Source organism: Oryctolagus cuniculus, chromosome X (assembly GCF_051225735.1).
Source record: "Oryctolagus cuniculus isolate XC-2025 breed Fujian yellow rabbit chromosome X, ASM5122573v1, whole genome shotgun sequence".
In the NCBI taxonomy this organism is placed as follows: domain Eukaryota; kingdom Metazoa; phylum Chordata; class Mammalia; order Lagomorpha; family Leporidae; genus Oryctolagus; species Oryctolagus cuniculus.
The window spans coordinates 105199280-105215345 of record NC_142888.1 but is presented as its reverse complement, the minus strand read 5'-3'; the positions used below and the strand labels follow the sequence as shown (position 1 = coordinate 105215345).

The 16066-nt window shown below is 34.9% G+C and overlaps 1 pseudogene; it reads right to left on the bottom strand.

The window, feature by feature from the left end:
- Positions 1-4833: 4833 nt before the first annotated feature.
- On the bottom strand, positions 4834-5196 carry LOC103352010 (glycine cleavage system H protein, mitochondrial pseudogene; annotated as a pseudogene).
- Between the last annotated feature and the right edge of the window lie 10870 nt (positions 5197-16066).

The following is a 16066-nucleotide window of genomic DNA, read 5'->3' as shown; positions in this document are numbered from 1 at the left end:
CAGTGCAAGTTTCTGGTAAACTTTGAGAACACATAATTGGACTGAGTAAAAAATTAAAGAGAATAAAAATTGGACTCAGAGGTTTTTAACTCAGCAATGTTATGAGGAAGGGAACATTAATTACATGAACTGAACTGATGAGGAATTGTGATTTTTAAAAAAAGCTTTATTTTATTTACTTAAATGACAGAGTGACACAGAAAGGGAGACAGAGATCTTCCATCTTCTGTTCTACTCTGTAAATGACCACAAGCCTGAAGTCATGAGCGTGCAACTCCATCTGGGTCTCCAATATGGACAGAAAGGACCAAATTATCTGAGCTATCTTTTGCTGCTTTCCCAGGTGCAATAGAAGGGAGCTGGTTCAGAAGTGGAGCAGCCAGGATTTAAATAGAGCTCCAATATAGGATCCTGGTGTTGCAGGTGACAGCTTAACCTACTGCACCACAACACCAGTCCCAGAATTATGATTTTTCGTGACATTCTTTCTGTTTGAAACATTGCCGATTCTTACTGGTTTCCAAATTGAGAGAAAAATTTTTTTCTTCTTTTAAGCTAACCATAACTTGCAGCAGTTTGATAAAACTTACCTCTTGAGAGCTGAATTGAAGCATTCACCTTCCTGAAGGGATCTTCCCGCCCCTTCAGTACTGGGAAACTATTTGTGAGCATTTTCAATTCTATAATACTGTTATTTGTACAAATTTGATAAAACTTCTCCTCTCTTTGTAACAGAATTGATTGTAAACACTGATTATGTTAAGACCAGACCAAGTTAAGGAACAGAAGATTGACTTTATGAAGTCAATAGGGTATATAGTTTTTTCACAATTGTCTATCTTTTAAATGCCCATGTAAAACTGGTACTGCTGTTTTGCAGATTGGTCTTTGAGACTGTCTGAGCTGTATTATTTAAGATGGAACATCAGATCAATGATCCAATTTTGTATGTTATTGTTATTAACTTTGTATACGTTTCTCTCAAGACCAATGTGGTTTTGGCACTTTTTTATATTTCTACTACTACTTATCAGTAATTTCCAAAGGGGCAATTCTCTTGAAACCAACAGGAGGCAATGATTTGAAATTGATTTTACTTATTCGCTTGTAAAATATGCAAGCTTATAAAAATTGACGTTATTTCAACTGTATTTATATATCACACTATTTTTAGTTGTCTTTGAGTTTATGGTATTTTCTGCTATATTAGAGGTTTTTTAAATTTTTGATGAGCATGTAATAATTACACATGTATAATTTAACTGTGCTATTTTAACACATATATAGTATATATTGACCAAATCAGATATGATATTTTAATCTCCTTTTCTTTATGATATTTTAATCTCCTTTTCTTTTCTTTATGTTTTTTGCCTTAAAGCCTCTCTTTTCTATTTTGTTATTGCATGCTAATTTTCATCTCAGTTGCAACATATGCTCTCCAATCATCTTAATGGTGTGAACTAATACAATTGGACATACCAAATTATTTTATGAATATAAATGCATATATATGCATTTACGTGGAATTATAAAAGAAGTATACAGTTACTGAAAATTTCAGAAAGTATTTATTAAGGTATATAATTATACATTATTCATAGTAGGAATGTATTCTCCAAAATGTGTCATTGTATGAAGCTTTATAGACTGTTTTTCACCATCTGACATGGTTGCAACATCACTAGGCAATATAATGTTATATATTTATATCCTAATGTCTAATTCCTTCCTTCCCTCCTTTTTGCCTTCCTTCCTTCCTTCCTACCGTAATTTATCCATTTTCATTCATACTGAAAATATGTATTTTGAGCCTGTTGTGTGTCAGGTACTATACTGAGTGCCAGGAGTGCAATGGTATGGAAAATATTATGCCCTTCCTACCCTCCTGAAGCCTACAACCTTGAAAGGGGAAAAGAAGATGCATAAAGCGCTCTGTTGTAAATAAAAAAAATCAGCTAAAGAGCATCAAAGGAGTACTTCAATAGGGTGATAAAGGAATACACCTCTGAATAAGAGACAAACTGGATTCTAAATCCTGACAAAAATTAGCCATTTAATGCACTTAGGAAAGGGTGTTCATTAATGTTACACTGAATGGTTCTGGGATGGTAAATTATGTTGGAGTTAGTGAGAAGTTCTGGAAGAAACCTAGGCAGAATGAGAAACGTGACATGAAGATAACATAGAGGCAGTAAAGAGACTAATCATTTGAGCCTTCAAAGTTAATAGTTTCAGTTCTTTTCTAACTATAAAGGGAATTCATTGGAGGATTTAATGGCAGTCAAATTAAAGTCTCAGTAGCTTGACTTCTTTATACAAATAGACTGGAAGAAAAGAATAGGCATATTATTATGTGTCTATTCTATTATTTTTGTATACCTAATTTCACAGCATTTCTGTCCCATAAGAATAAATCATATACCTATTAGTAATTGATATTTTTCTCTTAATTCCATAGGTTCTAAAAACCACTAATTTACTTTTGCATCTATGGATTTGTTTATTCTTGATGTTTCATTTAAAGGGAATCTTAGTACATGTGTTTTCCTTTTTTGATTTGACAGGTTCACTTAGAATAATGACTTTAGGGGCATGTGCTGTGGCATAGTGGGTAAAGCCACCACCTGCAGTGATGGCATCCCATATGGGTGCCAGTTCAAGTCCCTGCTGCTCCACTTCCAATCTAACTCTCTGCTATGGCCTGGGAAAGCAGTAGAAGATGTTCTAAGTCCTTGGAACCCTGCACCCACGTGGGAAAGCCAGAAGAAGCTTCTGGCTCCTGACTTCAGATCTGCTCTGCTCCAGCTATTGCAGCCATTTCGGGAGTGAACCAATGGATGGAAGACCCCCCCCCCTGCCTCTCTGTAACTCTGCCTTTCAAACAAATAAGTAAAAATCTTTAAAAAAAAAAGAATAATGACTTTAAATCCAAAACATGTACCCATACTTCATTTATTTTTGGCTGAATAATATAACATTGTTTGGCTACATGGAATTTTTCATTCATTCAAAAATTCGTTAGTTTATGGAAACTGGGGTTGTTTTCACACTTCGATTGCTATGAATAATGCTTATATGAACATTCATATACAAGTTTGTGTGAACATATGTTATCACTTTTTTAGGTATGTACCCAGGAATGGAATTGTTGGGACATATGGTAACTCTGTTTAAAGTTTGTTTTTAAAAGATTTATTTATTTATTTGCAAGGCAAAAGTCACAAAAAGAGAGATAGATGGGTGAGGGAGACAGGGAGAAAGAGAGAGATTTTCTATCAATTATTTCACTTCCCAAACAATAGTTGGGGCTGTACTAAACTGAAGCCATTAGCTAGGAACTCTGTCCATGTTTCTCACATCAGTTTCAGGGATCCAAGTACTTGAGGGTAAACATGTATTGCTTCCCAGGGACATTAGCAGGGAGCTGGATCGGAAGAAGAGTGGTCAACTCCTTGAACTAGCACTCTATTGTGGGATGCAGGCATCCCAATCAGTGGCTTAACCTGCTGTGCCACAACACCAGACCTTGTTTAAAGCTTTTGAAGAACTTATAGACTGTTTTCCACAGTTACTGTACCATTTTATATCCCAATATATGTGTTTCAATTTTACCACTTCCTCATTAACTCGTTAATATCCATTTATTTGATTACAGCAATCTTAGTCGATACAAAGTGGTATCTCTTGGTTAGATTTGTAATTCTCTAAGAAGTAATGATATCGAGAATTGCTTTATTTGCTCACTTTTTATAATAGCATAAGACTATAATAGTCTCCATGCAAGATGGAGATGTGCAAAGTGAAAAAAGAATTGATAGGAAGAAATTTGCAACAATTATTATATATATGCACATAACAAAATATACTGAACATGACAAAAAGCTTTTTAATGTACATTAGTACATGAAAAGCTTGTTAATATACATTAGTGAATTTCAAGTGACAAAAGGTGGAAAATATCTGACTCATATTAAGAAATATATAATATCAACATTAATAAGACTATTCTACAAAATTAAAATAGAATTATCATGCCTAAGATAAGTAAGTTACATTCTGTTAATTAAAATACAGTTTCTACTAAGTTGTCTGCTAAAATTATATATGTATTATTTATTGATTTCTTTATGTTTTTATTTAAGGAAGAAGCAGAGAATTGTAGAATGTTTCTTATTTTGTAGCAGAGCTGTTGTTTCACTGTATAAAATAGCACCAGCAAATGCAGTACATTGCAAAATTAAGATAGTATTGTTCTTTCTTTGGCACTGTGCAACTAACAAACACTGTTCTGTATTCCCAGTTACTTCCAATGGAAAGATCATTATATATTTTGATCCCAATCCAAGGATGGGTATAAGCAAGTTACAATATTACTTAAGTTACAACATTACATATTTCCAAACCACCAAACTCGTTTTGGTTTTTCAGTTTTGTCCCATTATTTTGCTCTACATTACTTAAGATAACAATGTTATCCTTGAATTACATTATTTGCATAAATAGTTTTTACCACAGACAACTTCATACTTTCTGAATACTAGTGCCTAGAGCCTAGTATAAAAATCACAAGGTATTGGGGAAAAAGATGCGTATTGTGTTCACCTGCAATCATTACAAAGTTAGGGAATATTTTCTTCCAGTAGCAGAGTTGAAAGTAGTATCTCTTCCATCAATATTACTAAAAGTTGTTATATTAAGTCCTGTCTGCCACTAATTTAAGATAACTGTGCTGAATGAAGTTATTCCATACTAGTTTATGTAAGGGTTCCACTTTCATTCCTCAATAAATTTTATGTATTTCTCATAGGCTTCTTGACTCATTAGTTCATCTCATTCTGAAGGGTTACTCAGTGTCATCTTGATCAGCCAACCACCTTCATAACAAGATTTGTTGATGAGTCCTGGGTTTTCTGAAAGGGCTTCATTAATTTCAGTTATTTCTCCTGATAGAGGAGAATAGAGTTCACTAGCAGCTTTCACACTTTCCAAACCACCAAACTCATTTTGGTGTTTCAGTTTTGTCCCAAATTCATACAAACTATAATAAACAAGATCTCCCAAAGCTTCCTTTGCAAAATTGCTAATTCCCACTGTTCCAATACCATTTTCTGTTGTTAGACATTCATGTTTCTCTGTGAAATCATGCATTGATAGCAGACTTTGTTCCATGCCTAGCATCCAGATGGTGCCCATCCACAATCCCCAGGTAAGAAGAGAGCAGGGTGCAGGCCATGGCCACAGGCTCCATGCCACTCACAGCGCCATGATCAGCATGTTCACAGGGGTGCCAATGGTCACTGCATTTCTTTATTTTCTCTTTAACATTATCAGTAGTCTCCCTGTTGTGCAATTGAACCCCCAGAACTTCTTACTCAAATATAACTATAACCTAGTATTTGTCAATTAACCTTTCCCCCTTCTTCCTTCCTCACTTCCCTCCCCAGCCCCAGTTAACCACAATTACATTTATAACTTCTACGAATTCACTTATTTTTTAGACTTAAGGCATGAGTGATATCATGTGATAATTGCATTTCTGTGCTTGACTTATCTCACTTAAAATAATGACTTCCAGTTCCAGCCATGTTTTTGCAAATTACAACATTTCAACCTTTATTATGCCTGAGTAATATTCTGTTGTGCACATTACCATGATTTTTTTTATCCATTCATATGTGGATGGACACATAAGTCCATTTCCATTTCTTGACTATTCTGAATAATACTGCAGTAAACGTGCAAGGCGAGATGTCTCTTCGACAGGTAGATTTCATTTTCCTTGAACATATATCCAAGAGTGGGAGTTTTAGCTCACATGGTAGTTCTATTTTAAGTTTTCTGAAGAACCTCCATACTATTTTCCACAATGGCTATACCTATCTACCATCCCATTAATAGTGTGAAACATGATCTGTTGCTCTACATTATCACCAAAATGTATTTTCTTTTGTCTTTTTTTATCATAGCCAATCTTACTAGAGTGAAATGTTATCTCACCATGATTTTTAGTTGCATTTCCCAGATGACTAGTGATCTTGAGCATTTTTCCATATACCTGTTAGTCGTTTGTGCATTTTCCTTTAAGAAAAGTCTGTTTAGATCTTCTGCCATTTTAATTAAGTTATTATTCTGTAATTGATTTTCTGTGTTCCTTTATATATCCTAGATTTTAGCCCCTTGTCATATTTATAGCTTGCAAATATTTTCCCAGTTCTGTAGGTAGTTTCTTTATTCTGTTAATTATTTCCTTTGCTCTTCAAAATCTCATTTGTCTATTTTTGCTTTTACTTCCTGTGCTTTTGGGGTTTCACTCAGAAAATCTTTTCCAAGTCCAATGCCCTGAAGTATTTTCCCATGTTTTGTCCTAATAGCATCAAAGTTTCAGGCCTCACATTTAGATCTAATATATTTTGAGTGGATTTTTGCAAATGATGAGAGATAATGGTCTAGTTTTATTATTCTCTGTGTGGAAATTTAATTTTTCCAGCACCATGTTTTAGGAAGAGTATCATTTTCCAATGCATGTTTTTAAAAATTTTTTATTAATATAAAGGGAACAAATTTCATAGGAACAATTCTAAGAAGGTAATCATATTTCTCTCCCTCTCTCTCTCCCTCCCTCAATCCCCCTCATTCCTTTCCTCCTTTTATTTTCTTTAATTTTTGTAAAAACATAATTATGATAAACTATATGATCACAAGCTTAATGTACCACTAACTGTAATATACAGCAAATAAAAAGTAGAAAGATCACAGTTCCATTAGTGCATGTTCTGAGCACCTTTGTTAAAGATCAGTTTACTGTAGATGTGTGGGTTTACTTCTAGGGTCTCTATTCTATTCCATTGGCTTATGTATCTGTTTTATATCAATGTCATGCTCTTTTCATTATTGTTGCTTTGAATGTGTTTTGTTTTATTTTTTAAAGATTTGTTTATTTATTTGAAAGGCAGAGTTGAGAAAGAGAGAGAAAGAGAGAGAGAGAGAGAGAGAGAGATCGAGATCTTCCATCCACTGGTTCACTCCCCAAGTGCCAAATGGCTGCAATGACCAGAGCTGGGCTAATCCAGAGCCTGAAGCCAGGAGCCTCTCCAGGGTCTCCCACATGGGTGCAGGGGCCCAAGTACTTGGGCTGTGTTCCACTGCTTTACCAGGTGCATTAGCAAGCAGCTGGATTGGAAATAGAGCAGCCAGAACTCAAACTGGTGCCCATATGGGATACTGTTGCTGCCCCATATGGGATGCCAGCACCACCAGTAGAAGCTTTACCCACTATGCCACAGCACAGGCCCCTTGAATGTGTTTTAAAGTCAGGTAATGTAATACCTCCTTCTTTATAGTTTTTGCTTAAGATTGCTTTGGCTATTAAGGATCTTTTGTGGATCCACATAACTTTTAGTAGCATTTTTTCTTGTGCTGTGAAAAAGTCATTGGAATTTAGATAGAGATTGCACTGAATTTGTAAATCATTTGGGATACTATACATGTTAATGATATTGGCTTCCAATCCATGAACATGGGATACCATTCCATTTCTTTGTGTCCTCTTCAATCTCTTTCATCAGTAATTTATAGTTTTCACTTCAGAGATCCTTTACTTCTTTGGTTAAACTTATTCCCAAGTATTTTATTTTATTTGGTTCTTGGAAATGAGATTTCTTTCTTGATTTTTTTGATGTGATTTGCTATTGGTGTATAACTATGATACCAATTTTTGCACAGTAACTTTGTACCCTGAAACTTTGCTGAATTTGTTTATTAGTTCTAACAAATTTTTGGTGTAGTCTTTCAGGTTTTCTATACATAATAACATGTCAGCATCAAACAACAGTTGTTATACTTCCTTCTTTCCAATTTGATTGTCTTTCATTTCTTCCTTTTGCCTAATTTCTCTAGCTAGGGCCTCTAGTACTATATTGAATAAAAGTGCTGAAAATGTGCATACTTGTCTTGTTCCAGATCTTAGAAAGGCCGCAGCTTTTCCCTATTCAGTGTAATGTTAACTGATGGCTTGTTACATGCATATTTTATTATGTTGAAATATGTTTCTTCTATACCTAATTTGGTTGGTTTTATCATGAAGGGATTTTGAATTTTATCAAATAATTAATAAGACTAGTGCCTATAAAGTCATGATAGAATTATCACACTTCAGTAAGACTGACATTATGTTCACTGCTATGCAGTGAATATTCAGTTATCCCCTAAAATTATGTATGAGTTATTTAAAATAATATGTATTTAGTTGGCATCTCAAGATATTGACACTGGAAAGAGGACAATTTGTCTTGTATGTTGTGGATTATCAATTGGAAATTAAAATATCCTTATGTCTTTATTGATATACCAGAATAAATGCAACTATAGTCAAGGATCAAAAAAGTTTTAATTAAAATCATCAGTGAAAAAAAGCTTGACTCCATAATGAATTGGATCTGCGAAGACTTTAATTGTGATTCAAATCCAGATGAAATAAAAAATAAATTTGATAAAACTAAAATTGTAGAAAGTGTGATCAAAATTCCAAGGTCAAAACAGGAAAGCATTGGGAAAAATAGCTGCCACTTTTCTTAAAGATAAGGAAAAAAGCTTTCTAATTTTAAAATAGGAAAATGATAAATAGCAATACTAAAGCTCAATAATAAAATGAGGAAAAGTCTTGATTAAATGCTCAATCATACTTCTAATGAGAAAAACAAAATTAAATATCTTAGTAATACAGAATTTCTTATTGATCACTATGATAAAAATTCAACTGTTTATGGTATAGTCTGTTAATTTGATAGACTACAAATTACTTAAATATATTTTTGTTTGATTTCAAGATGTTACAACACATTTGATGAAATATTTGGAGTTACACACACATACAAATATACATGGGGAGAACTTCAAAAAGTTCATGGAAAATGAAGAAGAAAGATAAGTTTTGGGGTGCAAAAAGTGTTAAATCCATGTTTGAGAGATCATCAAGTTCATGGTAATACATACTATTAAAGAACTATTCATATATTTAAAGTTATTTTGCACTAACATACACTTATTTTTTAATTCCAGTGTTCCACAGGCTTTTTATATCAGTACAATAATATAGTAACATTATAATAAAGCTTTTATTTTTCATTTTGATTAACATAATAATTGTACAAATTTATGGTGTACAGTGTTGTACTTCAACATTTGTATACTGTGTGTACTGATCAAACATATATAATTAACAATTCAGTTTTCCTTATATTTTATTCAAAGGCCTTGAACTACTCAATACTAGTTTCATATGAAATATACAATATATTATAATGAACTATAGTCACTTCACTGTGCTATGGGACACTAGAACTTATTGCTTCTATCCAGCTGTTTTTTTGTACCTGTTAGCCAGCCTCCCCATCTGTCCTTCCTCCCCACCTTTTCTAACCTCTATTAATCACTATTATGCCTTCATATTGACTTTTTTAGCTTCACATAGGAAAGGGAACATGCAGTATTTGTCTTTGATTATCTGGCTTATGTCACATAACTATGTTCTCCAGTTCCAGACATTTTGTGGCTTTTAACATCAAAGTAATGTACTAGACAGAAAACATACACCAAAGTACACACAGCCACACAGAAAGAGATGTTTGTAATATGATTACTAAAGAAAATGTTACAAAAATTTTTAAAGATTTATCTATTTATTTATTTGAAAGTCAGAATTACAAAGAGAGAAGGAGAGACAGAGAGAGAGAGAGAGAGAGAGAGAGAGAGGTCTTCCATCTGCTAGTTCACTCCCTTGTTGGCCGCGATGGCCAGAGCTATGCTGATCTGAAGCCAGGCCATCTTCTATTGCCTTACTAGGCCAAGGCAGAGAACTGGAAGCGGAGCAGCTGGGACTCGAACTGGCGCCCAAATGGGATGCCGGCACTGCAGGCAGCTGCTTTACCTTCTACGCCAGAGTACCGGCCTCCATTACAAAATTTTGATACTTTTGGAAATGAGGTGATGGATCTGTTAATACAATATTCTCTTTACTATGTGTTCACGTGGTCATTTAACTCAATATTTTATTTAAATTTTATTTATTAGAGGGAGAGAGAGGTAACTCTCACCCTCTGGTTTATGCCCCAAATTCCTGCAACATCTTGGGATTTAAAACCTGGAGCCAGGAATTCAGTACAGGTTTCCCATGTAGGAGTCAGAAACCCAATTATTTAAACCACATTACTGCCTCCCAGGTTCCTCATTGGCAGCAAACTGTATTCAGAAACCAGAGCAGAGAATTGAACTCAGAGACGTGGATGTGGGTGACGGGCATCTTAACCATTAGGCTAAAAGACCATTCCTTGATACAATACTTCAAAGAGGCCTGCTAATGAGACAATGGCCCAACACATTATTTATTTTTGGAATATGTGCTGAGAGACAGTCATGAATGAAGAGTGAATTCCAGAGTATTTAGTTGAGCAACTGGCTGATGATGACTTCATATAACCAGTGTAGTGTCTGTGAGAATTTTAAGATCAGGTGGCATAGAATATTGTGTAGTGAAATATGTTACTTGGTGAAATATGATATTGTATAGTGAAATGTTATGTAACCAAGTGAAGTATATCCCAAATTTATCAGTTTATAGATTATATTTTTTAACATTTATTTAATGAATATAAATTTCCAAAGTACAGTTTAGGGATTACAATGGCTTTTCCCCCCATAACTTCCCTCTCACCCGCAACCCTCCCATCTCCCGCTCCCTCTCCCATTCCATTCTCGTCAAGATTCATTTTCAATTCTCTTTATATACAGAAGATAAATTTAGTATAAATTAAGTAAATATTTCAACAGTTTGCACCCACACAGAACATAAAGTGTAAAATACTGTTTCAGTACTAGTTATAGCATTACTTCACATTGGACAACACATTAAGGACAGAGATCCTACATGAGGAGTAAGTGCACAGTGACTCCTGTTGTTGACTTAACAAATTGACACTCTTGTTTATGGCATCAGTAATCACCCTAGGCTCTTGTCATGAGCTGCCAAGGCTATGGAAGACTATTGAGTTCACCGACTCTGATCATATTTAGACAAGGTCATAGTCAAAGTGGAAGTTCTCGCCTCTCTTCAGAGAAAGGTACCTCCTTCTTTGGTAGCCTGTTCTTTCCACTGGGATCTCACTCACAGAGATCTTTCATTTAGGTTTTTTTTTTTTTTTTTTTTTTTTTTTTTGCCAGAGTGTCTTGGCTTTCCAGGCCTAAAATACTCTCATGGGCTCTTCAGTCAGATCCAAATGCCTTAAGGGCTGATTTTGAGGCCAGAGTGCTGTTTAGGGCATGTGCCATTCTCTGAGTGTGCTGTGTATCCCACTTCCAATGTTGGATGGTTCTCTCCTTCTTAATTCTATCAGTATTAGCAGACACTAGTCTTGTTTATGTGATCTCTTTGACTCTTAGACCTATCATGATCAATTGTGAACTGAAATTGATTACTTGGACTAGTGAGATGGCATTGGTACATGCTACCTTTGATTGGATCGAATTGGAATCTCCTGGCACGTTGCAGTCTGACTTGCCCCAAATGGTAGAGTATAGATTATATTTTAAACCACAAGGAAGGATGAAATCATCTTTTGGGAGTGTAAGAAGGGAGGCAATTGGTCTTAGGACTGATGTCTGGCAATTTCAATATTTCTACATTGAGGGGATAATTTGGAGCCTGAATAAAAGCCTCAAAAATTACAGGCAGAGATTTATTAGTGGAATCAAAGGACTGTGTTAAAACAGATGGTAAAAGAGAAATGTTTCCATAAATTAAAACTGGTTAATAGTGTTGTAGCTGTTGAGAGTCCATGTGTAATGAGAACAGTAAAGAAGTTATTGGAATTGGTCCGTGGAAGTTATTTCTAACGTTGGTTAGAGCAGTGATTTTCTTTTTAATACAACTCAGAATAGCATAGCTTGAAATGTGTTGAAGAGAGAATGTTAATGGAAGAAATGAGAGCATTTTTGGAGGATCTCTAGAAAACAATTTCTGTGAAGAGGAGAGAATTATAGTGGAAGTGGTTTGAACGATAGAGAGCTTTTCCTTTTTTGTGATAAGAGTTTGTAGGATTATTTTGTTTAATGCCTAAATGGTGCAATAAACTAAAGAAAAAGGAAAATAAAAAAGAAATAATTAAAACATATTTCAGAAGAAGACATGACAAAACAACCCTTTGAGGTCACAAGGACAGTCTCCCTGTGCATTGATTACCTTTTCAAATGAGAAGATACATTACTACGATTATAGCGAAGGCAAAAGAGAATAAGGACACTTGTTGGTTTATTGATTTAATACTGGACAGCCTATAAAATATTTATCATTGAACTTAAGGACAACCCATCAATTACAGGATGAACTGCTCTCCATATCTTTTTTATAATCTGAAAACCCACTTTTTTTCAAATAAAGTACCACTCATGTTTTCCAGTGCCTAAGAATTTTACATAGATACACGTTTTATGAGGCCACTATGTTCCCATCTCATAGCCTCTAAAGGTTGCCTACATCTCTCGTCTTGTGGTCTTTTTCCATCTTCAAATTAAGCAATAATTGGTTGGGGTTTCCCCACACTGTTCCCCTGATTCTGACTCATCTGTTTCCTTATTACACATATATAAATTCTTGTGACTATATTGGCTTCACCCAGATAATCTGAGGTAATAGTCCCCTCTCATTATGCGTTGATCAACAAGCAATTTTATCTGAGACTTGGATTCCCTAATTTATTTATATGTTCCCAGGAGTATGAAATGGACATCTTTGAGTGACTATTATTCTGTCTGCCATATAATAGAAACCTAGAATGCACTGTCTTCATCTGAAAAACATATATTTCCCATATTTTAATAAGCTTCTTCTATATACATAATGAAATGATAATCAGACATTTAAGTTCCAGTCAACAGCATCAAATCTGTTTCTAAAATGACTGAAAAATATTGATGGTAGATTTTATGAAAAAAAGATATAAACCATGTCCATTAAATTTAATCTTACTTTAATGGCATCTTATGTAACATTTTGCTCAATTTTTAAGATATTTGCTCATGTGCAGAGGTGTTTTTGTACTTTGAAACAAAAACAAAGTGAGAGGATGTTTACTTCAGTTATAAAAGATTGCATTATCATTACTATAGTCAAATAAAAGTTGGGCTTTCTTAAAATAACTGAGACTCCATTTAAGAGTTTGAATTACCCTTTATCTCTTTTTCCTCCCTTACTGCTTTTGCTAATATGTCCAGTACTGTACTAAGAGTGTTGAAAGTGGACATCTTGGTCTTATTATAGATCTGAGGAGAAATGCTTTCTTCCCTTAAGTTGAGAATTCTTACTTTTCACTTAAGGAAAATACTTTATGGTCTTTCTTCAGCATATCCATACTTCCAACATTGCCCCTGTGCTTTCAGATGGTTTTTAAGTAAAATAAAGATTACTCAAACCCAAGGACTGGGACAGTTGATCTGATAACTGAGATGTCTGCTACATGACTAATGGGTACATAACATGCACTGTGTGGATACATGGCAATAAGGGTAATGGTTCAAAATTTTATCATGATACTCAGAATAGATTTGCAATTTGAATCTTATGAATTGCTTTTCATGGAATTTTCTGTTTAATATTCTCAGATCATCGTCGATTGCCAGTAACTAAAACTACAGAAAGCAAAAACCACAGGTAATGGAGGACTACTGTAGTCAATCAAATGAAGATATGTGAAAAATCAAAAAAAAATTTACAAAAGAGTCTTAAGTATGGTTCTGACTTGGCTATGGAAATGAAATGTGCTGAATTTGTTTATTTTATTTTCATTATCTCATAAATGATGATGTTGTATTATTCAAGTAAATGTAAGTGTTACTGATGATTTTACTATTTTTCATAGTTACTACAGCACATTAGTGACACTTGCAAATCTTCTCTATCAGGCCAATTTAGTTAGTAGAAAGATTTGATTATTTAGTGAAATTTTATAATAGTGTAATTTGAAATATCAAAAATTTATATTCTGATATTTATTTTTAAAGATTTGTTTCTTTGAAAGGCACAGTTACAGAGAGACAAAGGCAGAGGCATAGAGAGAGAGAAGTCTTCCATCCACGGGTTCACTCCCTAGATGGCCACAAGGGCTGGAGCTGCACTGATCTGAAGCCAGGAGCCAGGAGCTTCCTCCAGGTCTCCCACATGGGTGCAGGGGCCCAAGGACTTGGGCCATCTTCCCATTGCTTTCCCAGGCCATAGCAGAGAGCTGGATTGAAAGTGAAGCAGCCGGGACTAGAACTGGCACCCATATGGGATGCTGAAGCTGCAGGCCAGGGCTTTTACTTGCTATGCCACAGCGCCAGCTCCTATATTGTTTCTTAAGTAACTTTCTGGTTTTTTACCAATCCAAAGTATAAATTCCACACAATATTTATATCAACAATAATCTTAACAGTGGTACGTGAAAATCAGATGTGTATATGATAAAATGCTATATTAAAAATGACAAAAATATGGCCGAGACCTCAGCTCACTAGGCTAATCCTCTGCCTGTGGCGCTGGCATTCTGGGTTCTAGTCCCAGTTGGGGCGCCGGTTTTGTCCTGGTTGTTCCGCTTCCAGTCCAGCTCTCTGCTGTGGCCTGGGAGGGCAGTGGAGGATGGCCCAAGTGTTGGGCCCTGTACCCACGTGGGAGACCAGGAGGAAGCACTGGGCTCCTGGCTTCAGATTGGTGCAGTGCCGGCTGTAGTGGCCATTTTGGGGGTGAACCAATGGAAGGAAGACCTTTCTCTCTGTCTCTCTCTCTCACTGTCTAACTCTGCCTGTCAAAAAAAAATGACAAAAATAGACAAGTGTAGGATGTACTTCATACACACACACACACATTCACACACATCTTCTGGTTAAGAAATATAATTACAAAATTCTATTCATATATATATGTATATATATAAATATATGTATACATGCATATACATCTTCTGGTTAAGAAATATAACTCCAAAATTCTAGTCACCAAATAAGTTGTATAACTATAAGAATAAAATCAGAATGATTTATGTTTTTAAAACATTAGCTGGTACAGAAGAAAACAATAAAATACGTGAAAATTTAGAAACATTTAATAAGTGATCCAACAAATGTATTTTGATTCTGTTGTGTGTGACAGACACTGCAATAGATAAAACAATGCAATAGGGGATGGCTATGTGGTAAACTAAGCCTCAGCCTGTAGCAGCAGCATCTCATATTGGTACCAGTTTGTGTCCTGGTTACTCTGCTTCTAATCCAGCTCTCTGCTATGGCCTTTATGTTATACTGTGGAAAGTTTGACTACAGTGTGTCATGATGAAGGTCTTTTCTGGTCACATCTGTTAGGAATTCTGTGTGCTTCCCCTCTTTGGATTTCCCTTTCTTTCTCCAGCTTGGGGAAAGTTTTCTGTAATTATTTCACTAAACAGGCTTTCTAATCCATTTTCTCTTTTCCACACTTTCAGGAACTCCTAAGACTTGTATGTTGGGTTGTTTGATTGTATCCTAAATATCTCCAACACTGTTTTTAAGTTTTCTATTTTCTTCTTGTTTTTCTTTTTTGTTTGACTGTAAGATTTCCAAAGTTCAAATATTCTTTCTAATGTCTTGCCAAGTCTGCTATTGAAGCTTTCCACCTCATTTTTTATTTGATCTATTGAATTCTTCGTTTCTAATATTTCATTTTGATTTCTCTTTAAAAATCTCAATTTCATGGGAAAAAGTTTCATTCATATAATGTATGGTTTTCTTTAGTTCATGGATTTGCTTCTGATTGCTTTTGAGTAATCTTATGATTAGTTTTTTGAATTCCATTTCTGACATTCCTCAATGTCTTCATCTTCACTTTCTAATATTGAAATATTGTCATGTTCCTTCAGGGGAGGTGGTTATGCTGTCTTCTTTATTCTTGTTTCTTGAATTTCTGCATATGTTGCAAGGCATTTGTGGAGTTGATTTTTGTTTTTCCCTCTGATGGCTTTTATCTTTCAGCTATGCCTGTGTGGCTTAGAGAGTGTCTGCACTTTCA